The sequence below is a fragment of the Dermacentor variabilis genome, chromosome 5, assembly GCF_050947875.1.
Source record: "Dermacentor variabilis isolate Ectoservices chromosome 5, ASM5094787v1, whole genome shotgun sequence".
NCBI classification, from domain to species: domain Eukaryota; kingdom Metazoa; phylum Arthropoda; class Arachnida; order Ixodida; family Ixodidae; genus Dermacentor; species Dermacentor variabilis.
The window spans coordinates 198,177,765-198,205,113 of NC_134572.1; positions in this window are offsets into that span (position 1 = coordinate 198,177,765).

Genomic DNA, 27,349 nt, shown 5'->3' on the forward strand with positions numbered 1-27,349 from the left:
TCGAAGGCATACATACACTTATGTACACAACCCATAGCCACGTGCTCTCCCGTCCATGGCGTCATTATCAGTGCGCAGGCAAAAAACACGCAAAACCATTTAATCTAATGCTACATTATGTAGCGGCTTAAAAATTCAAATTCACTATCATGCAAGTTTATCGATGGCATGCTTACACAACGCGACCCTTTTTTCCTGATATGGAAGGCCTCAATAATCTCCCTTGTAGTGTGATTTTTGTGCGTGGAAACTATATAAAGACACCACAATACTTTCCACGCACAAAAATCACACTACAAGGGAGATTATTGAGGCCTTCCATATCAGGAAAAAAGGGTCGCGTTGTGTAAGCATGCCATCGATAAACTTGCATGATAGTGAATTTGAATGTTTAAGCCGCTACATAACGTAGCATTAGATTAAATGGTTTTGCGTGTTTTTTGCCTGCGCACTGATAATGACGCCATGGACGGGAGAGCACGTGGCTATGGGTTGTGTACATAAGTGTATGTATGCCTTCGAATAAAGTTAGTTGTGAGTTCAGCGCTGTCCTGTGTGTTCCTGCCTTCTGTCATCATCTTTTTGCGCTGCCCCTTCAAGATGTTCAACCAGTACCAACTCGCCCAAATGTCGATCCTTCTACAGATGCCGATAACTATACCGCCATCCAAAAGGAGTGCAAAAGACAGCAAAATGTTTGCCGCCTAATAGCTGTCAAGTCTCAGCTTTGATTTGGCGGAGCTTTAGGAAGGTGCGTGAGGAGTGGTGGCGAGGGCGGGGGTATGCTGCTCAATTTCATTCGGGGGGGGGGGGGGGGGGAGCAGCGCCGTGCTCCCATATGGGCTGCAGAACTGAGCGTATTTTCCCTCTCCCAAATCACGAAGAAGAAGCTGGCCCCCCGGGCCCCTTCCGGGGTACGTGCCTGAGTGGCACACATGTACAGCCTCGTGTCATTCGCTACAATAACATGTTAAGATGTTTTAAATCCTTCGTCCGTATACATACGCGCCTTATTTTGCCCGTATGGACACTTTCAAATACAGTTTATTTCCCTCTGTAATCGAATACCGGAATTCCTTGCCTGGTCCCTACTCGTTCTCTTCTTTTAAATTTATTCTTGGCGGCCATTGAATACTTTTGGTTTGTATTGGTTTGCATTGTTCGTATTGCCTGTTTTATTTATTATTTGTCCTTGCTGTGCCTTTCACACCCACTCCTGCAATAGCCCGATCGGACTGCAGTATCTACAAATAAAATAAGATAAAAATAATAAAAATACCTGCAATAAGCGGACGGGTGCATGTCCGCGCATACGCGACTCGGGGCTTCCCGCTAAGCGCTGAATTTTTTTTCCGTTTTTCTTCCTTATTTTCACACACGTTTTAACTGCTGTTCAAATTCGCCGAATATATTGTATACCTAGCCGCGTTCATGGCCGCATGCGTGCCGTAGTTTCCGGAACCACGATGCTAGAACCGTTGAGAAATGACACTGCATTGTGCGGCCTGTCGCAATCAGCAACACCCGCCAATGGCGGACAGATCAAGCGATCCTTTAGACTCACTACTGACGGGCCTTGCGCGTACTTTCTAGTGACAACCCTAGAAAATATAACGTGGACAAATTCCTAACATCTGTATTATTCATCCACCGGATACACCGGAGCATTCATCCACCGGATATACATGACGAGGTGGCGTTGTTCTAAAAGAATGACCAAGTTTCTGCTTTGTAAGCCTACATATATAAGAGTTTGCTTATGCATGTCTCGCAAACGTACTCGGGGACCTTCATGCATGAATAGATGTCAGCACCGTACACTCTATAATACTGTAAATGTTGAAGAATTTATCCGCAGCAAGTTGCAAAGCGCGCTGCCGAAACGTGCTTCCTTATATGATGCAAAATTTTCGTATAATAGGAACAAAGAAAAGTGACGAGAAGGCTTTACAGTATTCACGCAAAGAATAAGGAAGAAGCACCCAGTGACAGCACTTGTAACACACACATTTTTACCATGTCAAAACGGTCGTAATTGCGTCCATTCCTATCTTCTACATGTGTATATACTTATTCGTCTTGCGTGTTTCCTTTTGGGTTCCCGTCAATTGTATTGCTAGCGCGGCGGTAACAGGGTCGTCAGTTGCGTCTCCGCGCGAAGTATGCAAACCATGTCTGACTGATCACAGACGCGCTTGTTGTAGCTCAAAGGAGATATAACGTTCCTCACTTGCTAGCGTCTGAAAAGAATCCTTCGAGGCCTGCGGCAGCGAGGCACGCCAGAAAGCACTGCGTGCGTGTCCCTTGGCGTTCCCGGTTTTCTCATTAGCGCTGTCCAAACCTGCAGAAAGGTCGGATACACCTAGCCGCTGTCAAAGTAGCCTGTTTTACACGCGGCTCGGAACCGTATTGTTCTGGCGGCCCATGTCGCCACTCTCTGTATTTGCCCGGGAACGAAAATTTCGGTATTTATGCAAAAGACGGGAAAGGGGGGGGGGGGGGCAGAGGCAGGCAGACGCGACAATAAAGCTTTAGCAGTGCCGTATTACGGTACGGTAAGTGCGGTATGCGGTACGCGGTACGGTATGAATGTTCCGTACTAACCTGCCGCGATGACCGAAGACGTTTTAGCTGCATGTGCCGCTCGATGCATACGGTAATGCGATAATGATGATAGTGGATAACATTGCGGGCTTGCGATGCAGAATGCAATAACTATGTGCCGAGCGCGAAATATTCATTTTGGCAAATACTAGAAAGGTTTAGCTTGTCCGCACACACATTATTCTTTACGGAAGGGCCTGGTTATGCTTAATGTAGACGCCAGTCACAAGGCCGTTAGCAACTGACACTTTGTCCTGCAATACGTGAAACATAGTTTTACTACATAGGCGTTTTTGTTGAAACAATATATAAAAATAGGAGTGTTTTGTTGCGAGTTACACCGCTGCCACCAACCTGAAGTGATTTATTATGCGACTTTTTATTTTCCGTTTTTCTTATAGGTGATTTTCACTTTTATTAATATTATTATTTTTTTCATTCGCCCAGAGTATGTTAATCGCCTCTTGGAAGGGTACGGCCATAAGTTCAGTTCAGCCAAAGCTTTCCCTCCCGGTTAGTTGGACTGTCTTACTTGCTGCTACTTCGTCGTATCGCAGCAGGTGGATTAATGTTAACTTGTGCCTTGGTACTACCATCGGGAAAAACGCACGCGAGACATGCACGGCCTGGTTTCTGTGGCCGACACCAGCATTGGCGTATCCAGAAATTTCGTTCGGGGAGGGCTCCCGTTGCAGCTTGGCCTCCTCCTCAAGAGGAAGCTCTAGCTCGGGTGCTCGTATCTAAATACGTGTAGAGGGAGAATTCGCTTTTCTCGGCAACCACTGCACCAAATTTGACGAGGTTTGTTGCATTTCAAAGAAAACTTAAATTCTAATGACTGTTGGTTTCGAGTTTTTCATTTAGGCTGTCAATTCTTTATTAAAAATTTACCAAAATCGCAAATCTCCAGAAAACGTAACTATCAAGTTTAAAGCTCTGTAACTCAAGAGTGGAAAATGATAACACGATTCTGTGAATTGAGTCTAACAATACATTACCGACCAGCTGACATTACCGACCCTTGTTTGGCATGTCGAAGTTTTCGGTTCACTCACAAAGTAATTTAATAAAGGAAGAAAGATATGCGACGCCTTTGGTGTTATAGATACGTCGTATTTTGGGACATAATGTTACGAGACCTAATTGTACATCGAAATACATGGCGCGTACCTGATATCTTGCGGATGTGACGCACTAGTTTTTGGTCGTGGATGCGAACAGTGGGAAAAATCTGCGTCGCAGTGTTGCCTGATATGTATAAAACGGAGCATAGATTTGGCACACAATCTGACTTCGAGTGACCTACGGCGCCATTACACAGGCATCTATGCAGGGGTAAAAGTTTTATTTAGAAGAGCCCGTTTTCTCACGTTTATAAATCCCGCCCTAAACTTGGTGCCTTGCTTGATCACGCTCTGAAATAGGTTAGACGGATTGCGGCAAAGTGAAATGTCTTTGAAGTATCCAGAGCATGCTAACAGCAATAAATATGAGTGAAAACATTAGCGCTGTCTCACAAGTGAAATTTTATGTTATTGGTTCTTCATAATTTTGCCTTTATTGCTTGAATTATAGTGTGTGCGGGGGGGGGGGGGGTGTCACGATTTGTTCCAGGTGTGAACGTACAAGATTTGTTTCAGATTTAATACTTTGTTATCTTATCTTTTTATGTCATCATGTTGAGTTATAACTTGGTTTGCGTCGTCTCGCTCATATTTAAACAAGCGTTTTGTGTGAACAAAATGTTGTTCTGCGCTGGCACTGTCTATTGCTCTCTTTGTCCTCGTTGTTATATACCATGAATAAACGCCAACTCGCCCAATTTCTTTTTGCGGTGTCGACAAGTTCTGGTGGCATCGTCCGAAAAATTGGAGGCTGTGCTGTAGTCATTAATAAAGGTCCATGTTTCAGGCTCGTGTTGCGTGATACGTCCAGCATTTTCTTTAGCAGCGCCTCACACGAAGCGAGGAGAGTCAAGGTGCTCACAATGATCACTTCAAGACAAGCATGCTTATCAATAGAATGTGTTATTATATATTGAGCATGGTGTTCGACGTCCATAAAAATATCCTCACTATAAATGTCTGTGCACATTCTGAGTCTCTCTCTCTCTCTCTCTCTCTCTGTGTGTGTGTGTGTGTGTGTGTGTGTGTGAAAAGTTTGATTGTAATGAGGTCCGGAGGTTTGACTTAAGCCCAGGCGGGCCGCTCCCACGTTGGCACTGTCAGGGCAAGACTTTCAGCGACGTCATGGGCCCTCTAGACGGCTCTTAGTTGGTCCTAAAACAATGGGCTTTGAGTCCTTTTTCTCCCACTGTGTCCATTATTCAACGAGGTTTGGAAAAGTCGCGGGACATCCCGCCAGCATATGTTTGATTCCAATGATGCCATTACAATCGTTGCATTCGATTTTAATCTCCCTCTCTGGATACATTTTATTAATGTGGTACGGTGTGGGATATGTACCTCTTTGCAATAAGCGCAGTGAGACTGCCTGAGCCCTGTTCAGTTTTGGATGTGACAATGGGAATTGCCTGCGCCCTAAATAGTAATGTTTGGTAATGTCATTGTATGTTATTAAAGGATCTCTAGATTCCCTGGCTTGATGGTGAACGGCTCTTTGTGTCCAGCAGATGAAAAATTCACCACCAAATTGGAGACGTGAACAGCATCTTGCTGTGGTATGTGAAACTTGGTGTCGTCTAGTTATTCATTGCAAATTGAATTTACTTGTATCTCGGTGAGAACACCGCATTGCAATATGATGCGTTCTATCTATTTTTCAACATGCCTCCTAAGGGCAGGGCGATGATCGGATCTCTGAGCGCAAATTGGTCCCAGACCACAGCCGTGGATTCCATGAGGGCTTCAGCGACGGGCCCGAGCGCTGACAAGCACCTGGTCGGAGGGAGCGGCCTCGCATTTTACTGCAGAGTATCGCCTGCACCACTGGGGCATTAATTAAAGCTGCTCTCTAGACCCGGACCTCGCCTCTTGAGTCTCTTGCGTCAAGTCGTCATTGTGCATCGAAGTTGCGCGCACCGCAATTGGAGTTCTGCTGCGCTTCCTCTTAAATGTTACGAATCCTCGAGTGAGAGGGTAATTCCACTCGTGAAACGCTGTTTCAATGCCTCGTTCCTGGTACGAACACATTGCAAAAACGTATGCGTGGGAGAAAAGAAGCAAGTGCGGCAGGAATTTGCTTTATCGCGTCGGTTCACGCGGCCATCTCGCCAGCAGCGGACTAATGAGCCCCGCCGTTGCGGCGCAGCTCTTGATTGCCACGCGAGGTCCTCGAGGTTCGTTGCCACGGCGTTTTGTGAGTTCCCGACGGCGCTGAGAACGGTGCCTGACATACAAGAAGGATGCGTTGCGAATGCCTGGGTTGTCAAAATATGTGTGTTTGTGCGTGCTATCCGAAGATGAATAAACCAGTGTACAAGGCGATGTCGTGAGGAGCCGCACCAATGTACTTCGTCTATGTCGTCCCAAAACACCGTGCCAAAGCGAGTAGGATATTATTAGCAACTCATTGGTTGGAAACATACAACAATATCTTTTCCTAGTTGCCAAAATTGGGTTCGCATAACTGTACGTCTCACTAACTGCAACTCGCCCAACAAGTCTCATTGAGCGCATACTTCCGGGCAATGACGGTATTGTGCGAGCGACGATCAGCCAGCATGCGCGCGTGCCTGATAACGGCGTGGACCGTCAAAATCACAGAGAGCGCAGGTGCTGCCGGCTTTTGCATGTCACTGCTGGAACACTGAGTACAAAACAAAAAACAAAGATATGGAGTCAAAATGCAAATGTCGAACAAAGTTATAGTCGATTATGCATTTCACAGAACTGTTCTTTTTTTCTGTTGGTGTGCCCATACCAATTGCACATTCCCAAACGTTTTAGTATTGCACTTCTGGCAAATGCAGAAAAATTCAGGGTTTAACAGTAGCCCCTGGGAAGACAGCCCAGAGTCGCTTCGACAAAAGGACTTGCGTTCAACTTTGCGTCACTATGTTGTAGGTCACTATTCGAAGGGGCACGTTTTGCTGATCGAATATTACTCGAAATTGAAAAGAGAGCCAATTGTAGAGTTCTTCATGCAGATTTCATATATGTCATTAGTATTTGGTTAGCTCCTTATTGAGTTATGTCCTACAGAATGGGAAAATACAGTGATATTTGCGGGCACTTTCTTGTGTACAAAATTTTTACAAAAAGCAGTATGCTGTAGCTAACTAAGCTCTTTGTAGACTGCAAAGTGCCAATATGTATTCAAACAGAATGTAAGGTTACTAGAAGTATGCAAGATTAGTAGGCAGGCAGACAGGCCTGCCTACTTCTCATGCTATTGTAAAAAAAATATTAAATATACTTCAATACTTTTTCTCACAAAAGCATGAGAATAACCTTGTCACTTATAATTGTCGGATACTAACGGAATTTGGCAGACATACTCTTCAAGATATGCAGAATGCTGATATCTAATTGAAATTGCAATCTGTAAAATTAATAAATGTGACCTAATATTTTTCTGCCTAGTTCTAGTAATTGTACAAGCCGTTTGGATAGGTATCACCACTTTGCAGTATACAACTAGCTAAATAAGATACAGCATGAAGCTATTTGTGAAAATTTTATATACAAGAAAGTGCGCAAAAGAATATTTTGCCACTGTGTAGGACATAACTAAAAAACAGCAGCTACACAAAAATAAATGACAATTCATATCTAATAAAACACTTTATGAATCACAGTATATTCGAATCTCTAGTACAAATATATAAAAAAGTTGTTTAGAGGAGTATTTCCCCTTAATAAGCGGGTGTCAGTGTATTCTACCAAAGTGTTAAAAAATGCCTTCAGGCATACCATGAGGAGTTTTATAAATAGCACAAGCACGCATCTGCCTAAAAAGCCCCATGCCCTGCTTGCATTCCTTAGTCATTTTTGCATTCTGTTGTATGTCACCATTTGCATCCCTTAACATTGAATGCTCAAAACCAAAAACAGCCAATTACCGTATTTACTCGCATAATGATCGCATCCCTAAATTTTGTCGTCAAAATTTATTTATTTTATTTGCCGTGTAATGATCGCACCCCGAACTTGCCGCAGTGATATCTCGTGTACCAATTCTAGCTAATAATGATCGCGCTTACCATCTGTCGACTGCTATGCGAACGACTCTTCAAGACAAACCAAGCGGTCTGTACGAACCAAACATTCTTAAGCAGATGTCGCATTTCATTGCTTTCATCACTTTCCGAACTTCTATGACAAAAAAAAAACGCTGCAACCAAACTTGCCTTTGTTATGTGTAGCCTTTATAATGGTTGTGGTCAACAAAAACAACAAAAAGGGCGCCTTTGGATTCTTCTCGTCTGCACTCGTGGGCACGCAACGCAACAAACCGCGAGCGGCAATGATAGCAGCCACGTTTACACTGATACGTTAGAAGTAATAATAATATTTGAGGTTTTACGTGCCAAAACCACTTTCTGATTATGAGGCACGCCGTAGTGGAGGACTCCGGAAATTTTGACCACCTGGGGTTCTTTAACGTGCACCTAAATCTAAGCACACGGGTGTTTTCGCATTTCGCCCCCATCGAAATGCGGCCGCCGTGGCCGGGATTCGATCCCGCGACCTCGTGCTCAGCAGCCCAACACCATAGCCACTGAGCAACCACGGCGGGTACGTTAGAAGTGTAGCCTATTCATACGTCGACGTTTGTAACACAGCTAAGATATTCGCCCACCCTTAGTGGAAACGTGCCGTATCAGGATAGTAGTGAAGACAAATGCCGCAGTTTCCGCAGCATGGCCGCCATGTGTACCTATGTCACTGGCAGCTCAGCGCGCCCATCTGTTTCTGTCCCCTCAAAGTGGACATGGCTATATTATTGCCGCAAACTTGCCGACATTATTCATTACTTATACGGAAGAGACTGTTTGAATGCACGTAATGTACTCAGGAGCAGAAAAAAAATAGAGTTCGGCGCGTTCGGCTTGCTCGCCCAGCCGCCATTTTTTTTGTGTGTCCCGCACTACATACAGCTGCTGCCACCTATTTGTTGACCTGTTGTCAGCCCGTAGCAAATGCCAGATTTTTTTTCTTTTTGCAGGAAATTTAACCTGCGTAATGATCGCACCCCTGAATTTGAGTCAATTTTTTTCACAAGAAAGTGCGACCATTGCGCAGGTAAATAGGGTAACACACTGAATTTTTAGCCTGTAAAGGGGTTGTATACAAATGGGGGTAGCCAACTCTAGTGTGACAATTAACAAATATTTGTTCTCGCAATAATGAAACCAGTCATAAAATATATCTTCCCAAATTTGGAAATGAATGCACAAAGAACCTTGCTGATTGTCACATTAGTGTCCTAAACAAGGTCTTTTGATGTTTATAATTCCTAGTTTAATTTCTCAAGTAAATGGACTCTGACCTAGAATACTTAGTTTAGAACACTAACCCAGACCTGGAATCCAATATTTAAATCTGAAATAAACACATTCATCCCATGACCACGTCACTGCTATGTCATCAAAAGCGTGTATCTATGGATATATAGTCTGTAAAATTATTTTTACATGATCTGTACTGTTACTCTTCCACTAATAAATTAGGAAATGCATTTGCTATTTAAAGCACTGCTGTAAACCTTTGTGTTTGAGAAATGCAATACTCAAAAGTGTAACATAACCAATGTGTGCATGAAAGCTACGATGCCGTTGACATTCGTCAGTGTGGCAAACAGGCACTGAGAAATGCCAAGGGCGTCATAGCTTTCGTGTCTCAAACCCTGTATGCGAGTACCACTGGTATCTTTGCAGCGAAAGGAAGTCACATTATTATCAGACTTATGAGGGGAACTCATGTTTATCTAGTTTAATATTTTCTTTTCTTGTGCTTCTATATTCCTGACTTTTCCAAAAATAATGGGTGTTTGAAATAAGTACTCTATATTGCTCTAAAATTTATCCTGCACCAGAGCCCATGTTAGGTTACATTTCTTGAACACCTTGCAGTGCTGCAGATTATCAAAAGGAAGAAAAAAATGCTGTAAGTTTGCATGTTAGTATTCTGTATAACAATAATTGTGAACCTATCAATTACATACACAACTACAAAAGAACTACGAAAAACTGGGCATAAAGATGGATATACATTATAATAGCAGGAATCGATGGTGATAATTCTAATAGAAAGGAACCATTAAAAAGTGGGCACTAAAGACACATATTAATTATAATAACACAAGTATTTGCTAAGAATTCGAAGAGACAAATAGAATGTCTCTTCCAATCACTCCACCCCAACATTCATCCATGGTTCGATAAGTGGCCACAGCTGGTGATGCTGTTTGGATAGATGGGAGCTGAGTACAGCTGTGAAATAGGTGGAACATGTCGACGGGTCACCAAAGGTTGCACGCTGGTTGCACAGCAGGTTGCCTTGATCTCCGGACTCACTCGACAATCGTGCTTTGAGCCTGGTTATACGTCGTTTGCAAGAGGCCTGGCCCGAGTCTGTGGCATGGCTTGGGTAAAATTTCGAGGCAACTTGAAAAACACAGATCCATATCTATAAGCACCAAAATATTCTTCACCATAGGGTAAACCTGAAGTTTACTATTGGCACATAGTAGATAATGAAAACAGACACAAGTCACCAGACTCAAGGTATACAAATGTGCAAAAGGGTAAATGAATGTCAAGAGCTGCTTATAGGATGGAATGTATCATTTTCACTTTTGTAGATCAATAATAGCATCTTAACATATAGTCAAGTGTACATGACCCTCCCTACTAGTGTAAGTAGGCTATTCCATGCCAGCTGTCCCAACCTAGCACACGAACTCTTGAAATTTCTTTTTTGAAAAATTGGAGGCCCTTCAATATAGGACAAATGTTAATTTCAAGAAATACTTAGCTTCAAACGCTTCTTTTTTGCTGGCGCAAGCACTAAGTGAGATTTTGTGTAAAGCACCAAACTATGCGTCCTAAAAGTCATAGCCTAAAAATTGGTTCCTTTATCAAGAGGGCCAACATTTTCAGGACATGCCTTACACCAAAAATTGACCTGCTCATTAGCCACTGCTCAGTTTATTATGCGTCTTTAAAATGGACAAAATAGCCTATTAACTTTATTTTCATAGAACTGGCTTACAGCAAAAGCTGCAAATTTTTGTAATCCATCTGTTTAGAACTTGTGCTGTATGCAAAAACTGCTTTCAGAAAGATAAATTATGCAGCAGTGCACAGATGAGCATGAACTTGCAAAAGAAAAGTCAGTTTTGGTGTATGTTTATCGGCATACTTACTATTGAGGCAGTCCTAGTAAATTTATGCCCAATACCGTGTATGAGAGTACATTGTATTGTTCTTAAATTGCTAAAGCTTTATCAAATCAGTTTTTGTGTTAAGCAAGAAAAAAAATTGTACAAGCGGTCTCCCACTAGTTTCAAAATTTGCATCGCGTTTTTTCTAATCCACATAGGCCTCTTGGCGGCTAAGACAAAATACATGAACTTGAGCATTTCTGCACCAATAGCAGGGAGTCTAAACTGCTTCGAAGTTAATTCCTTCATTGCTCAGTGGCTACAAGCCACTTCACTGAAAAAGTTGCCACTTAATTACGTGTATTTACCTTAATCTTTCTCTCGGCTTCCAGCCCGCTTGGTATCATCACTAAGGCTGCCAACTCCGTAGTGGACGTAGTTGGGACACGGTGGTGGCAGGACGCAGTGGCCGGAGCCGCTAAGGGCTTCCAACTCCCGAATGGACGTAGTCAGGATACGCCACCAGAGTGTACCTGCAGCAACTTTGCACAAATGTTCTTAGTCCTACCATGTCACCATTTACAAGAAAAATTCAGCTGTCTGTGTAACATGGATACGAATACGAATAAAGGTAAACAGTTAGGTCCTAAAACACAACTACAACGTCGACAAAGAAGAAATGGTACTGATGCTTATGAAAATCCAAGCAATGACAAAAAAATATGCATCCGATTTGTGCATGGAAACTCAGTGGAAACCTGAGCTCATATCATCAAGTGATCTGCTAGTCAACCGCAAGCCTCTTAAGATGTCACTGTATATTTTCTTACATGCATTATGTCAAGCTGCATTAAAACAAGTTCAAGATCTCTAAACATAAGTAAATCTCGAAGCTAATTCAATTAACGAATTCCAGTCGTCGTTAATGCAACAAAGTGCAAGCTCTGAATGAAGCTGGCCAAACTGGGTAGTGAAAAACAACAATGTGGTTAATTCTCTACATCTTGTTTTTCTGGTTTTCGCTGTAGCATTAGAATACACAAGAAATTTCACATTCCTGACATTTCACCCTAATTTTTATTCCATTATGCATAATACTTCAGCAAGAGCTATAATGGTGTATTCTAATCGTAAATAGTGATAAACAAGAAATTTTACTGGAGCCAACGTTTTGACAAGAAAACTTATCTCCTTCTTTTTGTTGAAACATTGGCTCCAGTGATGCTCCTTGTTCTATCGCTCTTCATCATTTCAAGTCTCTGTCTTCCTGTGTACCTCTGTACTTTCCATGTTCTATCAATGAAATTATAATAATGGAGAATTAGTAAATGTAGCTGATGAAGAACTTAGGCTTGTTGGTAGATAACGACAGAGTAACTGCACAAAATTGAGATACGGACAAAGGAGGCTTATGTGTGTCTACTCCAGCCATGTCTCGCCTTTGGTCAGTTACTCTATCTCGATATAAAAGTACTACCCTTTGCACAATAATGCTAAAATGAATAAAGGCCAGGAAAGTGGACACAAAAATGACAACAAATAGCATCATATGCTAATGAGATATGCGAAAGTGCCTGCTACGGTCTGTCTCACCCATAACGTGCTGGATAAGATGGCGACTTCTTCTGGCTGTTGCCCCCACATTTCTTGAATACCTAAAATAAAGTACATTTCAAGATTACAAAAATACACAGAACAATATCAGTAGCAGAGGAGATCACGCATTGTTTAGTAAAAGAAAGTAAAGTAATCTCTGATACACGGCAGATGAAATTTCCTTTATTAAATTAGTAGAAAAATACACCACACTTCATTTCATTCAATGCTGTCAGCGTTTCCTAGTACAAGAAAAAAGGTATTTCTGCTCGAAAACAGTAAAATAATCTTGCCTTCTACTTTTACAAAATACGCTACAGCGACTAAGCCAACCACAGCTGTATATACTTGAAATTATTACATGCACCTTACAATAGCCAAGACCGGATAAACTTGGGTTCATATGCAGCTCACCGGGAGGTGCAGCTTCGCAATCAACTCGTTTCTGCTTGCCAAATACATGCACTAACATAAGACTACAACTAAAAACACCCTTTTTTTTTCATAATACACCGGACTCAAAATAGAAAATCCAGTAGCAATACTACAAATTCTCCACATAACACAGCCAGGTCTTGTAAGTCTAGTAGGATTTACTATATAAAGGTTGCAGCGAATTCATGCTTTTAGATATTTACAACTGTGAAAACAAAGATTACATAAAAAATAATAACATTATACATCGGCTTAGATTGTGAGCTAATGTGCTTCCGACTGGTAGCCAAATGCACAATAAATTTGTTCTGTTTCAGCGCTTTTAAAGCGTTGTGTCTGTTCGCTTGTGCATGCAGATACCGCTACGAAAATATCTGTGCTGCCACGTCGCCTGACGCTCAATAGAGTATTGTAGCGCTTTTATTATTCGCGGTAACATACCTAAACTGCTAGTAAATCTTCAGAATACACAAACTGTCTTCAATGTTTTCGACGACCTGTTTTCGCCAGCGAAAGTCACACTGGTGCTACTATTGTATCTAGACTTCAAGCTACGCAGTACTTGATATTCTATGGTATTTTCGATGCGACAGGCCATTCGTCACTAGAGTCGTTAAGAATGGTGTTTCCCCCTGGCAGTACAGCTTTGCTATAATTTCAGATGCTCTCCTGAGGCTTCTGTCTGCCAGTAGTATTTTCGCATATATACGCGCACGCATGCCTCAGAAACGCCTGTGACCTGCCAAGAGAAACATGGCGCAAAATGTAGCCATACCGAAAGGGCCGAGTACGCGCCGTTTGTAAACTTGGAACAAAAGCTGATATGCTTACCCGAGACGTTAAAAGAAATATGGCACAGGTCACTCCCCGCTGGTAGTCTTTCGTATGCATCTGACCGTCTCTGTGCGTTGCGATCTCTCATATCACAATGAAAGACGCAGTGCAAGCCGCAACACTTCGGGTGCTTGTGACGGTCCGGAAAGCTGCACTTGCTCGATGTCGGCAAAGACGAAAGCGGCGACACGCTGCTGCTGGCGGCCTTCCTCCTCGTCGCAAGCAGACAGCACGGACAGAAGTTCCCACCGTTACTTGCCGCAACGCCTGGTTGCAGTCGCCCCTAACGCAGCGCTTTCAGAACCACTCAACGACAACGTACCCGCGCGAGATGCAACGCAACTGCAAAATGGCGTCATGCTATTGACGGCTTCGTCTTTGGATCACTTGTATCGCACAACTGAGCAAAACAGTTGCGCTGGTTTCGGTTTTCTTTCCTGGCGTTGAAATAAAAACTGTTTTGCTCACTGATAATTTTACGTCGTTTAAGTAATGTTCACGAATGAAACAGTCATGAATTTAACACGCGTCTTGAAATACCCGCTATGTTCACTTCGCAGAAGCAAAATTTGCTCGTCCGAGTGTGGTTACGTTTGAAATATCTATCGTTGGGCTGTCGGAGCGTGCTCGAAGTGTGAAGACGCTGCGTAATTGTGCTTAATTTGTTTAGCTATAAAGGTGCGGCTGCCCTTGATCTCTGTCGAGTGCAGTTTGCTCTGATGTAAGGTGGAACTATAAAGCCTCCGATGTTACTGAATGATCTAGTGCACCTGAAGCTGCCAGAACTCCGGTATTTCCTCCACAATTTCTTGCGACTGTGTTCCGCTATCACCAAATGCGAGCGTAGTCATTTGGCGGAGATTTAGCAACACATTTTACAGAAATGTCGTTCACCGCTGTATCACGACGTGGAGAAGCAGCGTTGTTGGTCCTTAGTAAAATTTTCTGTTTATTGCGAATTTCGCGATAGCAATTATATGAAGACAACCATGGAAATATAACTGTCGGTGTTGCCGCGAGCTTACGTATAAAGTGCGATAAGATCATGTCCCGCGCCGTTGGCTGTGCGCGTTAAAGGAAGTGTTCGAGGGTGAGCCGGGCTGGATGGGCGCCCCAAGTCAAGTATCTATAGGAGGTCACGTGATAAAACGCGCGCAAGACGGGGGAGGGAGGCCCTTGTTTAGCGCGCTTCTCCTCCTCTGGCCGTTGCTCTAGCCCGGTCTTGTGCCACCCTCGCTCTGTCTCGACACCCTCGCTCAGATAGCGCAGTTTCAAGTTTCGGAGACGCTTTGAAGGAAGAGGCAGCAGAAGCGTTCGGTCCGGGCGTTCGGGCTCTGTTAGCGCCCTTCATCACGCCAACGCTGTGGCAGCGACTGCTCGCGGTCTGTTCATGTTTGCACGTGCGCGCGTGACCCAGTGCTTGGTAATTTACGGAGTACGCGAATGTTTACTGCAGTTTATTCAGCCGATGAAACTACGAACCTTGGTTCGTGCAATTGTTCGTGCAGTGGTTCATGCGGCATTGGACTGAAACTGCTACATTTTTGTTTTTATATTTCTAGGGGGTTCAAAAGCAATGCTGCGTACGCTAATATTTGTTTCTGGTCGCGGAACGCAACTCACTGCGGTAGCCCAGTGGCTTTGGCGTTGCGCTGCGGAGCTCTAGGTGACGGGTCCAATCACAACCGCGGCAGTCGCATTCTAACGAGGGCAGAATGCGAAAACGCGCGTATACCGTGCAATCTGTACACGTTAAATAACCCGAACTGCTGAAAATAAATCTGCAGTTTTCCATTACCGTGCGCCTCATAACAAGATCTGGTTTTTGGAACTTAAATCTTCAAAATTAAATTTTACATCGTGGAATTACATTTACAATCGACACTGTTGAGTGCGCCTACTGAACTTATCTCGTTGCTGTGCTCTCTTTAGTAGCCAATACTTTTTTTTGAAATTTACTTATGGTCAGAATCCATTGTGACAAACCAGGTCTTCCTTAGCATAGGAAACCAGCTATCGCTTAAGCGTGTGAGGTGTCAGCAAGCATGGTCAAGGAAAATCAATATATAGAGTTCGAAGTAATTGCAGAACATGACAAGGATGAAAGAATGATACACCGCATTACAACCAGTACAGGAACCCGAGGGCCTGCCTAAAACAGGAGACGTTATCTGGCATTTCTTCTCCTGCATTATAATCTTTCTCTCGCCAGACTCATCTCGAATATCAGAGGAATCGCGATCTTCCACGACGACTCTTCGCGTGCTATTGAGAGTCAAACGACCCATACGCAAATGTTGACTGTTGTTTTGTGACTCTACTCGCACAAAAGTGGGTCTTCGGGAGAAAAAAGAGAGTCAAGTTGCCGTGACTCACTTTTTACTCTCTTTTTTCTTAGAGTGTACCTATTGCAAGGCGCTTAAAAAACGCAGAAATGCTGCCACGTGGACTTGTTTATCTTTAGCGGATGAGCGGTTTTCACCGTCTAACAAATGTTATCGCTCAGCGCGGGACGTGCCCGCATGTAGTTTCGCGAATGTTATCAATGGTTCTGTTGCCACCGAAGGTTGTGTAATCTGATTGCATGTGTGACGCAAATTGTGTAGAACTTTCTGGAAGACACGCGGCTACCACCGATCACTCTGGAACCGTAGATAACTCGCGTGTAACGGTCGACGCGCTTGACCGGCCGATGAGATTCTCAACGATCGGCGACTGCTGTTCGCACCTATCGTTGCGCTTTGAGTGTGGCCTGTTTTAGGTTCGCCCAATAAAACACTACTTTCGCAATTCAAAGTTTTGCTGCTTTCTTCAACGTCACTACCACGTAAGAATATTTGGCATTGACTATGCTGAAGCTGGCAACTGTAGTTTGCTTGCGCAAGGTCGTGTTTGAAAAAGAATGACAATTCAGAAACACACCTTCAGAAACGCGCGAATGTTAAGAACATTTCCTATACATATTTTAGCCTCCTAAATACACTCTTAGCAAACGGCCTTGATTGCCGTGCAGACTGGAGAAACCTAGAGATACCAGCTTTCGGAACGCTACCCATATATATATATATATATATATATATATATATATATATATATATATATATATATAATGTTAGCACATGTACATATACTTGACACGTGTTGCTGACAAACTTCAGCCAGGAGTTCTAGCACGTCAGCAAGGGCACGACGATTGCACACGTCGAGAAAATTCTGGAAAGCAGCACTGCGATCGTCATATCGAATCTGCTCCGACGACCGTAGTTCCCGAACCAGACTTCGATATAAATCCAAGCCTCCCCATGAGTAAGCAGCAACAGATCAGAGGTCTGCTTCGATGATACAAAGACTGCTTTTCGACGTCATCGAGGATTCGACAAACACCAGTCGCAAAGCATCGCATGATAACCGAAGAGTGCACTCGGCCACTTTGCCAGAGCCCTTACTGAGTTTCGACGCCACCAACGTGATGCTATAAGACAACAAGTCGACAAAATCCTGCGAGACGACATCATCCAACAGTCTAAAAGCCCGTGGGCATCTCCTGTTGTCTTGGTGAAGAAAAAGGACGGAAGCCTACGTTTTACTTCGACTGAACAAGATAACTAAGAAGGACGTATACCCCCTCCCACGGACAGACGACGCATTGGATAGGTTCTGCAACGCTAAATATTTCTTGTCGATGGATCTCAAATGTGGCTACTGGCAAATAGAAGTCGATGAGAGAGATCGCGAAAAGACCGCCTTCGTCATGCCAGACGGCCTCTACAAGTTGAAGGGGATGCCTTTCAGACTTTGCTCGGCGCCCGAAACGTTCCAGCTCGCCATGGACACGGTGTTAGCAGGGTTGAAGTGGCAGACTTGTTTTGTTTACTTGGATGACGTCATCGTCTTCGCCAGAAATTTCGGCGATCACCTTAGGCGGCTTACGACAGTACTAGAGGCCATCAAGTCATCAGGGCTCAATCTGAAGCCGGAAAAGTGCCGCTTCGCTTACGATGAGCTTCTGTTCCTGGGTCACGTCATCAGTAAATCTGGAGTTGGCCTTGACCCATAGTAGACACCGCCATCGCAAAGTTCCATTAGCCCATCGACAAGGAGGCAGGGCGTAGATTCCTTGGCATGTGTGCCTACTACAGGCGCTTTGTCAAGGAATTTTCACGCGTAGATTGTGTGTAGAACAGTTCAAAGCGTCAACAGCGCTCTCCCGTGACTACCCCGGGTCAACACAAGAAACCACATACCGACACAAGTCTGAACCAGAAGTACGCTTGCACAGTAGAATCGGCTGTTAGTGGCAGAGCTTGGAGGAGAGTGAGGCGGTCTGCATGCGCTAGCGAACGCACCCAACTGATATATGGTGCTGCTGGGATGGTGAACGGAGGCTTTGTACTTGGACTCGAAGCCGGGTGATAGAGACGCTGCTGAGGAGGGTCATTCCCTCTCGCTGGCCCGTGTTTCCGAAAAAGATGAGCCAGCTTCATCAATTTGTGCATTGGCCGTGCGCTTCACACGGACAGTCGAAGCGGAGGTGGTTTTCTCATTGGTTGCGCTGCAAGTGCCTATGCTCTTACATGTGAAGGGCGTTGGCGCTGCCAGATGCAACCGGCGAGCCGCCCGGGCTGTTTTGACGAGTGTCCTGCGCAGAACTCTGAGGCGAGCCGCGGCGCCAACGGTGGTCATTCTAGGTCGTCGATGGTGTCGTCTCCTCGCGCCTCGTCCAACGTTTCTGATAGACTGTTCCTTTGCCGGCGCGGCCACGTGGCTTGTCCTGGTACGTTCAGCCAGGAGCGGTACCGTGGTTGCATTGCAGGCGAGATGGCCTTTGCGGCTTCGACGCGGTGAGCCGAGATTCGTGGAGCATTTGAAACACATCCGCTCTTGTCGGAAGCTGGCGAGCAAGTCCTCATGCTATGAATCAGGCAACTGAAAAATCAGAGGAGTACAACCAAGTGTTTGGCAGGCATTCTCAGATCATGAACAGCAGGATGCCATTATCCCTCAAGAGAAAAGTATATAATAGCTGTGTCTTACCAGTACTCACCTACGGGGCAGAAACCTGGAGGCTTACGAAAAGGGTTCTACTCAAATTGAGGACGACGCAACGAGCTATGGAAAGAAGAATGATGGCTGTAACGTTAAGGGATAAGAAAAGAGCAGATTGGGTGAGGGAACAAACGCGAGTTAATTACATCTTAGTTGAAATGAAGAAAAAGAAATGGGCATGGGCAGGACATGTAATGAGGAGGGAGGATAACCGATGGTCATTAAGGGTTACGGACTGGATCCCAAGGGAAGGGAAGCGTAGCAGGGGGCGGCAGAAAATTAGGTGGGCGGATGAGATTAAGAAGTTTGCAGGCATGGCATGGCCACAATTAGTACATGACCGGGGTTGTTGGAGAAGTATCGCAGAGGCCTTTGCCCTGCAGTGGGCGTAACCAGGCTGACGATGATGATGATGCTGACAACCAAGTTCCCTATGTTGCTTTCGTACATCATGAAAATGCGTTTTATTCAGTAGAGATGCCATCCCTGATGAAGGAGTGAGTAGTCAAGGAGCATAACTGAATATCTTAACGAATATTTCAAAGCGAAAAAAAAAGAATTGACAATACCGTATAATCTGATAGAGAGCGTGCAAGCTCATGTGCACGCTGTTCATTATTATGCCTGTATTTTGTTAGAATCTTTACGCATCTTTTTTTTTTAGTAAAGTGTGGAAGTTCGAAAATACAGTCATTGGCTTTCTGCTAAACAATTATTGCAGCAAGCTTAGCATGGGCAGAATATAACGGTATACTTCATTGGAAAAGCTTGCAGCAACCTAGAAAGAATGAAGACTTAAACTGCTCCATAATATTTGCCATTGATAAGCCGACATAAAATAGAGATACGTTAATGAGCCATATGTATCTCAAAGACGGGATCATGCCATCAAAAGAAGAATTTCCTTGTAAGACTTTCTTCCTAGTTTATTTTATAGTAATGAAACCATGCGGTATGTGCTTAATCTATCAGTTTTTGTGTTTTATTAGTATATCCCCTCTGCTGTAACGCCTGTACATGCGATGCAGGTATATAAAGCCCAGAACTCACCCCCGCTAAGTCTGCGAGCGTTATATTGTGACATCTCGACACCTGCGCAAGCGCGCGTCAAGGGGGACCTTGCATATCGATGAAAGTGACGTTTCTACACCACGTTTCTCTTACAAAATTATGATTTCGCGCAGACTGTGAGGTGGTCGACACACCTTGAATCTTCTCTTAGGTACCTCCACATGCCCAGCCCGTGATGGAATCCAACATCTGTCTACTCGCACAGCAGTGCGAGGTTTTAATCATTAAGCCACAATCGGTGCTTATGTCGCACAAAGGCCGCTCTTTGAAACATCTCGCGTGTGCGTAACATGTCAGTTTTTTCATTCTTCCTTCGGGAGAGTTAGCACTTTGAGATGCCATGTTGGATTGCAGTCGCTGCGAGATCGGCGCATATTTTCTGTGAGACACCTCCAAGGGGGATGAAGTTTGCCTGTAATGCTATTGCATCAAAGAGAGAGAGAGAGATACAGAAGAAAGGGGAAAGGCAAGAAGGTTAACCCCAAGGGGAGATCCGGTTTGCTACCCTGCGCTACGGAGAGTGCGGAGGGGAGGTGAAGTGACAGAATAAATTAAAATGAAATATCTACCTAGATTATACAGCTAACCGAATTTTTCACATAAAACTATGAAATACCGATCAAGAAAGAAGTCAAAGAGATACGATATCCCCTGTGCTATTCACTGCACGCTTAGAACTATTACAGCTAAAAAGACTAGGAATGGTTAGTCGGCAGGATCAAGGGAAGCATATCAGGAAACTGCGGTTTACATATGACATTGTCCGGTTCAGTAAAGAGGAAGATGACCTATACAACAAATTATCGAGGACCTTAGTCGACAAAGTGGGAGAGTATGCCTGAAGTATATGAAAATGTTGAATAGCCTGACAAGAGAAGAATTCGCGATTGCAGTGAATCTATAGTCATCCTGCGCCCAGCTGCACATATATCCACAGAGCTTCTCGCAGCCTGCACTGTGGAATCCTTATAGGGGGGTGTTGATTGTACAAATATGACCGCAGGAACAGAAAGTGCCGTAAAAGCACAAACAAAACAGAGTAATTCGAGAAACGGTTTATTTCTATTCATTGACGCACTGATCCCCTCACAGACGCTGACTAGATGCCTGGTAACCCTTCGATGAAACCAAGGCTAGATGGTCCGCAGCTAAATTCTTTGTTGACGAAATCTTTGAGATGAACTGAAGTTGCACGTCAGTCACCTCAACGATGACTTGTTCACCTTCATCCAAGAGGCAGCTGCTCACGCAAACGCGTACTCCCAAAGACAGTAGAGATTCGCGCTGCTTTCTTAAGCAATGCAGGGCACGTGCGTTCCTCAAAGAACTTATAAAATTCCGGTACACCTACGTCTTCAAACTTCTGCTTCAGAGTCGTGTTCGCGTGCAGCTTAGATCAATTCGTAGTTCCGGAGCCAACACAGAGACCGGCACGGTGCTTGCACCGAGAACAGCAGAGAGAAAACTTTGAACTTCTTAGAAAGGCCGGTCAGGTCATATAATTGTCCTTCAAGTTTTTTGTTAATGTCACAGAGCCGCGCACAAAGGTCAAGGGGCACTTTGTTATCCCCAAGAAGATGAACGCGAAAGCATTGCGACCACCACACGATGGTTAGACATTACATTGTGCCACAACGCAAGGTCATGGGTTCGACTTCCACGAAAAGTCGAGGGCTCGACTTCCAATAAAGGTCGGAGGCTCGAGTGCCCTAATTAACTTTGCTTTAATTCACTGCCTTAATTAACCTCGGCTTAATTAACTCCAAAGTTCGTGGGCTGGTCTATCACCAAAGGTCGTGGGTGCGAGTGCCTTGACTCAAGCCGCCTTAATTAATTGCGCCTAAATTAGCTGCTCCTGAATTAACACCAAAGTTTGAGGATTCGACTGCCACCGAAGGTCATAAGCTCCAGTGCCTTAATTGACTATCTTAATTAACCACACCGCAATTCGGTTTCATTAACACTAAAGGTCGTGGGTTCGTCTGCAACCCATGATCGTGAGATCGAGTCCCACCGAAGCTCGTGGGTTCGTGTGCCTTAATGCACTCTATCTTAAGTAATTGCGCTTAAATTACTACGATTTATTTATCACCAAAGGTCATCGGCTTGACTCCCACCCATGTTTGAGGTTTCGTAGCCTTTTTGTACCATCGTGCGGTCACGCCGACAACGCCGGATTTTCCGTCTCGTGAGCCATTTAATGCCTTCGCTTTAAAAAATGTCCTAACCCTAATCCAAATTTTTAGCGACTTCATTTCGGGAAATTTGACGAACAATTCCTGCCTTCCCTGATGCGGTCAAAGATGCAGTTTCAGCTTGAATGCAAGAATCTCGTCAAACATCAGAGTCATGAGTTCTTTTCTGCCGCGAAGCTTAAGTTATGAAGCCTTTCGGGTGCTCGTTCAGTATTGTCGGACTGAAATGCACGCGCACTCCCTCATGCGCGTTGTATCTGACAGCTCGACTACTTCCCTTTCTTTGGTTTGCGTGAATGAGTAAATCTTATTCAGCAATTCAAAAAAACTAAGCACTTTTGCCAGACTCCGTCATCACACTTCAGAGTGTTACGTAATGCCATTGTGTCACTTAATTGTCGCCCTGCATGTACAGAAAGGCATGCACTGACGATGGTTAGCACTTTCGACCAAATGAAGTTCACTGTGGCAAATGTAGTGTTCATCACGTTCTTCCTTTGCATTGACTTGCTACAAAGTGCCTCTTGGAGCAGAATGCAATCAACTGCTATAGAATTTACGTGCGTTTAGGGCTGTAAGCATCACCCGCAGGCGCCCAACGAACTAGCTTTTGCGTGCACCATAGATGAGGCGTCGTCAGTTACGAGGGAGACAAGCTTCTCCCCTTTCTCAAGGATTGAGAGAACGTTGGCACCAGTGGTTGCTCTTTCCATGTCAAGCAAGTGCTCGGTGACTTAAGATAAGACTTCAGGTAACGCCGCTGAGGAAAGTGGCGCACCGAGTGGGGTAGTCGGTGGTCTTGCCCACAGCGAAAGAATCTGTGTGACAAACCAACGGCAGAACTTGTTGAGGCCTCTTTTAATGTCTCAGGGCTGATGTTCTCAAGTTATCTTCATGCTGCGATAAACAGCATCTCATGCCTCTAGCGGGCACTTCTTTACGAAGACTCCTTCCTTAAATGGTTTCCAAGATTCTATCTATCGACTGCGAGATGGCAAATTTTGTTCTCCCTCATTGTGTCGTCGCTTGTCTGGGCAGTCTTACGGATAAACCTTTGCATTTTTCAAGGAGCTTGTTCCAAGCGCTTGAACGCAGGCCACACCTGAAATCTTTGCAGGTCCCACGCGACACCGCGTATTTGAGCCCCTTGATATGCAAGAGTGCGTTTATCTGGGCGAAAAGGGTATATTCAGCATGTCGACTGCCATCTGTCGACTTGCAGCAAAGTGCTATACGCCATCTTTTCGAAGACACGTAAAATCGAAGCTGCTCGCTTGAGAGCAGTATTACACGCATAGATGCCACTTTTACCCTTGTTTTCCTCCCACTGCTGTACGCTGCTATATGCGAACCAAGCGGTTCGAAATAACGTCGACGCTACGCTAGATTTGTGATGCTTGAATGCGCGAACGTGGACAAAGGACGGCGAAAGAGACGACAAACGAAGACAAGCGGTGGCTTCCGACTGATTTTAATTTTCACAAAAGAGCACACATATATACGAAGGTTCACATGCGTGATGTCATATTGAGGTCAATGATACAACAGAAAACGCTCGACACCAGTCATTAAAAAAATTGTGAGGTATTAAGTCCCGAACTTTGAGGAGACATGCATTGGCGTTTCAGTTACTTGTGTGCTTCAGGGCATGAGACGCCGTTTTGGCAACAAATTAACTGGAGTACCAATGCATTTCTTCACAAAATTGGGGAATTTATATCACGAAACTGGTGCATCTTGAAAATTTTTTCCATGTTGCTATATCTGAAGACTTTGCCCGTACTGTCTGTGATAAGTGAAAGAAATTATGTGCGTATGCCAAACAAAACAGCGAAGAAGGCTTGAAACCAGTTCTGAAGTTTGATACGCTTCACTTGGGGAGTAGGCGCTTTCAATGGGACAGTAAAGCCGGCGTTGCGCGGGAGCAATGACAAAGTACTGTTAACGCTGCGATGTCCCCCTTCAGCGTTCTGTTAGTCAACTTCCGCAGTGTAAAAAATAAAGTTGATGATTTTCACTTTTTTCTTCGTGCCATCCAACGGACCATTGTTTTGGGAAGAGATTCTTGGCTTGACCCGACTATCGCAAGCGCTGAAGTATTTCCGGACACGTACGAGTGTTTTCGTCGAGACCGCTGTGCACGTGGCGGAGGGGTGCTTATTCTTGTCCACAATAGTGTCTCGACGGTGCAAATGGAATTTCCGGATAGCGAAACTGAATCGATTTTTTGTAAAGGAAGGCTGCCGAATGGGAAAGCTATTCTTCTTGGGTCACTTTATAGGCCTCCTGGTCCTTCTGTTGAACCACTAGTTCATTTAGCCAATTTTCTTGCAACTATTAACAATTAGTGCCTTATTCTAGGGGAGGGGGGGACTTTAACCTTACGGATATTGACTGGTCAGCTGGGGAACCAAGGGATACTGCTCGAGCGAGCCTATATTCAACTTTCTTTGATGTTAGATCAGAACACTTTCTATCAGTATGTGCACGAGCCATGGCGCTCTGACGGAGCAGGTCCCGTACTCGACCTTTTGCTGTGTAACGTACCTGATGTTGTATACAATGTACGGCTGTTGCCAGGTTTGAGCGATCACAATGTTGTTCTAGCAGGTTTATCAGTTCTGTGTGTGAAGGTTGCAACAACACCTAGTCGAGAGATTTATGCCTACAGCAGGGCCAACTACGAGGTGATTAGCGCTGCTTTCAAATTGTTCTTTCCAACTTTTGATGCGCTCGCAGATAATCTAGATATCGAACAACTGTGGAATACTTTCAAATTGAAATTGTTTATGTCCCATCACGAGTTATATCAAGTAGGCGAGCTCGAGACAAACCCTGGTTTACGACAGAGTTACGTGCCCTTGTTCGACGACAGCGACGAAATTATCAAAGATACAAGGCGTCTAATTCACCAGAGCATTTGGCCTTGCTGAAAGCAATAAAAACTGAATTTAGACAAAATTCCGGCATCGCTAAGGACTTGTATTTTCTTAATCTAGGAGAAAGACTTGTCAGGGATACCAAATACTTTTGAAGGTATGTGAAGCGTAATGGCAAAGACAACAGATCAATATCTGCTTTGAAAATGAGCAAACAATTATTCATGATAATGAGCCTAAAGTTGAAATTTTTAGCCGTTATTTTTCCTCTGTGTTTTTGCCGTCTAGCTCACGTACTGTCTGTTTTGAATTACCTGCTGGAATAGACCGCACGCCAGAAGTCACCTTTTGTGTCGATGGTATCCGTAGATTACTAAAAGATGTGAACCAGGCTAAGGCATGCGGCCCTGATGACATTCCTGCCGCTATCATACGGAATTGTGCGGACGCGTTATGCTTTTATTTCGCCCGGTTGTTTCAGAAGTCCCTCAATGAAATCGACATGCCTGATGATTGGAAATTAGCGCGAGTAGTGCCCATACATAAGAGTGGGGTGCGTAACTCCGTTCAGAACTGCAGGCCCGTTTCCTTAACTAGTATAACCTGCAAAATTATGGAGCATGTAATATACAGCTGCGTTATGGCCCATTTAACTAAATATAATCTCCTAAGCACCAGCCAACATGGTTCCAGGCGCGCTTTATCTTGCAATACACAGTTGGTAGAGTTTATTTACGATTTAGCCTCGGCAGTTGATAAGCAACAAGTTTCAAGACTGCATTTTCTTAGATTTCAGTGAAGTGTTTGATGTAGTCGCACACAGTCTCGTACTCTCAAAATTAAAAGCTTATAACCTGGATGGTAAAATAATAGCGTGGATTGTCGATTTTTTGTCATTGCGGAAACAGTCTGTGGTTCTAAACGGTATATCTTCGCAATATGCATCAGTTACGTCGTGAGTTCCCCAAGGATCAGTGTTGATGCCACTATTGTTTTTGTTGTACATTATTGATATTTTAACTGGTATACAGTCTTCATTCAGGATGTTTGCCGATGATAGTGTTGTTTATAGATTCGTATATGCCACTTCCGATTTATAAACCTGGCAAGTTGACCTAGATACTATAGCAGAATGGTGTGTGCGTTGGGATATGTCATTAAATATAAATAAGACTGTTCACGTCACCTTCACAAGAAAACGAGCTAATCATCCATATAGGTATAGAATTCATGATTCAACTATAAATATAAGCAAGGAATTTAAATATCTAGATGTGTTTTTTACTTCTGATTTACGATGGAACAAGCATGTTAACTATATTCGAAATAAGGCAGCATCAGTTTTGGGATTCTTGCGGCGCAATTTTTGTCATTTACCGAGTAACCTAAAGACTGACATGTATTTCAGTCATATACGTTCAATACTTGAATATGGATGTGTTTGTTGGGACCCACACACATCTGAGCTTATAAATAAATTAGAAAAAATCCAGACTAGGACAGTTAGATTTGTTCTTGGTAATTATAGCCGGCAGCTTAGCATGACAGAAAGCAAACTTAAACTTAAATGGCAAGAGCTGAAGGATCGTAGAAGGCATATTAGATTAAACTTTTCCCACGATATTTATTATTCTAAAACAGGTATAAACCGCGAACAATATATCCAGGCACCACACTACATATCTAAGCGACTTGACCACTGTTTGAAGGTCAGAGAATTTTCTTGTAGGGGTGACGTCTTCCGTTATCCCATTTTTGTTAGAACTGTTCGAGATTGGAACAGTTTTCCATCGAGCATTGTACACATCACAGAGAATGATGCTTTTTTCCACGCATTGAAATAATTTGTTCATGTATTTAATCAAGTCTGTAACCTCCCTGCTGTAATGCCCTAAGGGGCGATGCAGGTAACCAATAAATAAATAATAATAAATAAAGTGGATCCGCCATGTAAACTCCACGCCTACAATTTCTAAGTTGCACTATTGGCCATAATGCACTTACTTCAAAACTTGATTAGTGAGTTTTTAGTAACCAGTTGTTTTTGCATCTCAACTTCTTGTGCAAGTAGTGTCCGCCGCTTCGAGTAGACCGACTCGTAAACTAACATTGAGTTATCTGCCACAGGCAACCTATAAAAAATTTTGAAAGTGTTCAATGAAACACACTGTATATATATGCACGTAGGTACATACATAGATATAAGAATCTCTTTTTGTTTGCAAGCCACCATTTTGTCTCTCCGTCGTGTGTTCCCTTGCTCTACGCATAATTCCGCACTACCAACATGCGCAGCTTTTCGTTGTATTGGTGTTCGCAAAAGCGGAGGGAATAGCCGAGGAGGTGCCGTTGAACCCGCACAGGTGACGCGTACCTTCCAGCGGGGAGCCTCGGCGATCA